Source organism: Rhinopithecus roxellana, chromosome 12, assembly GCF_007565055.1.
Source record: "Rhinopithecus roxellana isolate Shanxi Qingling chromosome 12, ASM756505v1, whole genome shotgun sequence".
NCBI classification, from domain to species: domain Eukaryota; kingdom Metazoa; phylum Chordata; class Mammalia; order Primates; family Cercopithecidae; genus Rhinopithecus; species Rhinopithecus roxellana.
Window position 1 is genome coordinate 60697609 of NC_044560.1, and position 4251 is coordinate 60701859.

The window sequence follows — 4251 nt, forward strand, 5'->3', positions numbered from 1 at the left end:
CTAGACCCCTGCCCTAGCCATCTGGGCATCTGTTGTTATGTCTGCTTGCTTTTAGATTATCTAATGAACATTTTTAAGTTAACAGTCTTATTAATAGCGACTACTTGACTAGTTTACCCTAAGGTCAGAGATTTAACTTGAAAAGTGCTTTAGATTTTTGTCATTTCTAGCTTTCACCAGAACACAGGATTTGTCAAATAAATATGAATAATTAGGCCCAGAAAACTTTAAAATAACAACTTAGAAGAAAATTTAAACCACCAGCTTCATAATGTTAAGAAGTTGTTTAAATGGATTAATTATGCTCTTCACAATGTGGACTTAAACATTTGCTTTAGACAAGTGGCACTGGGTTTGAAAACTTCAAAAACGTATTTCTTTGACAAATTGAGGTGCTTCTTATATAGCGTTGCCAGATAAAAGTACCTGCACCTACTCAGTTATTTCAGGACCAGCTTGAGGCTGAAGAAAAGACAAGATCCCAGAGATCATGGCAGACTTCATTTGTCTCTTCCAGAAGAGAGCCTTCCCCTTACGGATACTGGAAAGGCTGGATACCTCGGTTATTAGAGGATTTTGGAGATGGAAGTGCTTTTCCAGGGATCCATGTGGCTCAGTATCCACTGGATATGGGACGAAAGAAAAAAAATGTCTAATGCGCTGGCCATTCCGGTGGATTCTAAAAGAAAAATTAAACATGATGTAATCACTCGACAAGGACAGTCAAAAGACGAGGTCATTTATAGCAAATACACTGTCCTGGTTTCAAAGGATGTTATGAATGCAAATGATCCAGACTTGCAAAGGCCCGATGAAGAAGCTATAAAAGAGATAACAGAAAGAGTAGCCTTATAAAAAGCTGTATCACAGAAGGTCGCTGCTGTCATGCCAGTTCGGGCAGCTGACAAACTGACTCCTGCTCAGTATATGATACACACCATCTCAGCAAGGAGTGGCTTTCAACTCTGGAGCTAAACAGAGGGTTAGTCGGATGGTAGAAGTGCAGAAAGATCCAACGGAGCCTCCAAGATTCAAGATTAATAAGAAAATTCCCCGGGAACCACCTTCTTCTCCTGTACCTGTCATTCATTCTCCTAGCTGAAAGATGACTGTAAAGGAACAACAAGAGTGCAAGTTTCCTCCTTGTATTTCTAACTGGAAAAATGCAAAGGGTTACACAATTCCATTAGACAAACGTCTGGCTGCCGATGGAAGAGGACTACAGACAGTACAGGTAAATGAAAATGTTGCCAAACTGGCCGAAGCCCTCTACATTGCTGACCAGAAGGCTTGTGAAGCTGTGGAAATGCGTGCCCAAGTAGAGAGAAAAATGGCTCAGAAAGAAAAGAGAAAACATGAAGAGAAACTTAGAGAAGTGGCTTAGAAAGCCAGGGAGCAAAGAGCTGGGATCAAAGCTCATGTGGAAAAAGAGGATAGGGAAGCACGTGAGAGGGATGAAATCCGGCATGACAGGCCACAAGAGAGACAGCATGACTGGAATCTTTCCAGGGCAGCTCCTGATAAAAGGTTGAAACTTCAGAGAAGTGAAAATGGGGATATCAGTGAAGTCATTGCTCTTGGTGTTCATAATCCTTGAACTTCCAATGAAGGTCAGTATGACCAAAGACTCATCAACCAATCCAAGGGTATGGACTGTGGATTTGCAGGTGGAGAAGATGAAATTTGTAATAGTTGTGATCAAGCCTGGAGAGGTGGTAAAGATATGGCCCACAGTATTTATAGGCCCAGTAAAAATCTGGACAAGGACGTATACGGCGTTGACCTAGAAGCAAGAATAAAGACCAACAGATTTGTTCCCAACAAGGAGTTTTCTGGTTCAGGTTGTAGGCAGAGAGGCCGAGAAGGATCAGTTCAGTATGGGGAAGATCCTTTTGGTTTGGACAAGTTTTTGGAAGAAGCGAAACAGCATGGTGGCTCTAAAAGACCCTCAGATAGCAGCCGCCCCATAGAATATGAGCATGATGGCAAGAAGAGGAGGAAGGACTAGACACAATTTTCTTCAAAGTGAATGAACTATTATTATCCATAACCCTAATGATGCAAGTCATATGGGGGAACACTTTGTAAATGGTCAGGACAAAAACTGAATCTGGGTGCCAGATCCCAGCACTACTTTTTTACTGGAGAACGGAGGGAATAGAAAATTCTACTTTGAAGTATGTTTTTTAAAAAGTGGGTTGTGTTTGTGCTTCTCCCACCTTTCAGCACTTATAGAACATGCTGCTCCACGTACAGAATCAAGACCACTTCCTTTTGTGCAACATTAATAGTTTGGGGTTAATATTTTGTGTGAGAACAGCTGCATATGAGTAAAGTTACCTCAACCACAGTGAGTAGGAGGGTGTTCACATATTGTAATGGTCCTGTCAAATAAGTTTTGTCCCTATTGTGCTCTGTTTTAATTTGGAGTGGGCAAAGTAAGCTCTTGCTTGGTGCAACTATTTGTTTTAAATAAAAATGTTTAGACAACAAAAATGAGATATACAATGTTTGGGACATATAAAACATATTTATTTGTCTGAAATTCAAATTTATCTAGGTGTCCTATATTTTTGTTTACTCAATCTGGCAACCTTATTTCTATGTAGATTAAAAACAAAAATAAGCTTTCATAAAAGCAATGTGCAATTCTGAAGCAGCGCTTAACTCATCTGACTTAGTATATTATGTAATTACTTCAATTGGTTAGAATCTAATTAGTAACAAGAAAGCAACACAAGTCAATTTGGGATATTTTGTTCATGTGCATTCTTTATGAATATTTAACTAGAATGCTAGACAACTTTGGTGTATGGAATATCTTTTACACACAAAATGGAAGTAAGTAAGACAATAAAAACAAGTTAGAAGAAAAGAAGTTGCTGGTATTAGGTCAGGATCTTCTCACCTAACAACGATCAGGAAATGAAAACTTATTTCAGTTGTCTGGGTCTAAATTCATTTTGAGCAACTAACTCAAGATGATTATGATGTAGATGTATTAAAGTTGGATATTAGTGGAGGAAGAGGACAGAACTCCACAACACAGTCATTACCTGGAAAATAGACTCAGGAATTCAAGACCGGAGAAAACTTGATTAAAAGCAGGTGAAACAGCTGATATTTTCAACTATTCCCCATCGTTATCAGTCCAGGCCCAGCTCACTTAATTGCCATTTCTATCATCTGATAAGAATTCCTGGAATATTTCAAAGTGGGAGTGATGATAAATTCTCTGTTTCTTCCAATAAATTCTCAGTTTCTGAGAAGTTTATTTTCTGAATAAAAATTTTAAAATCCCTTTTTCTATAAACAAACTCACAATTATAAAGAACAATTCCTAGTAATTTTAAAGCTGCCTTTGGAATTTGTGTTAAAACAAATGGAAAAGTCACATAATGACGGAAATAGCTTTTTAAATAGCCATGGGCTGAATATGCAAATGATATTATACAGTTAATTATCTCAGGTAATAGTATAGTTTGAGAATAGACGAGAGAAACTTTACTAAATTTCAGTGATTAGGTAGGTTTTTTATTATGATTTGGTAAAAGCCATCCTCCACCTCCCAGTAAGACTCTTCCACCCTGGGTTTAACTTTCATTTCTGAAAGTCAGCGTAAAACAAAAAATAAAACAAAAACAATATGTAAAAATAATCAATATCAAGTTTCTCATTTTATGTTAATTTTTAAAAGAATATTTAAGATAAAATGCACAGTGCATTTATTTATAATATTTGATCTTCTAATGTGCTTTAATTAGAAATGGAAGGCTATTACCAGGAAGTTGAATTCCAGTCTGTTTTCAACAATTTCTCATGTTGGTAGAAGACTGAATATCAGCATATTGAATAGCAGAATATTCTTAAACCCTATGGTATTAATGTTAACTCTAACTATAAAGCACTCTTCCCAATGAATAGCAAACATCTCACTGTCCAAATTCATTCATGTATTTTGGAAACAATGTTGTTTGTTATGTAAAATATGTATCTTTTTATTTATTTATTTACATTTTTGACATTTTTTCCAGATTTTATAATAATTTTTTATTTGTCTTCAATAGTCTCATATGTGAATACACTAAAATACTTTATGGGAAATTATCTGTTAACATAGGGTTTATAAGTATCATTGTGGAAAACTTCAGTTAAATATTGCTCATTATATATTAATAGAGATACTTATTACCTAATTCGCATTACTTTTGCTATAATAAACTTGTCTATAAAGAGTATTGTTGAACAGGA

General features: G+C 36.3%; 1 pseudogene; it reads left to right on the forward strand.

Annotated features, from left to right (window-relative positions):
* Positions 1 to 429: 429 nt before the first annotated feature.
* Positions 430 to 2008, forward strand: LOC104654933 (annotated as a pseudogene).
* The last annotated feature ends 2243 nt before the right edge of the window (positions 2009 to 4251 follow it).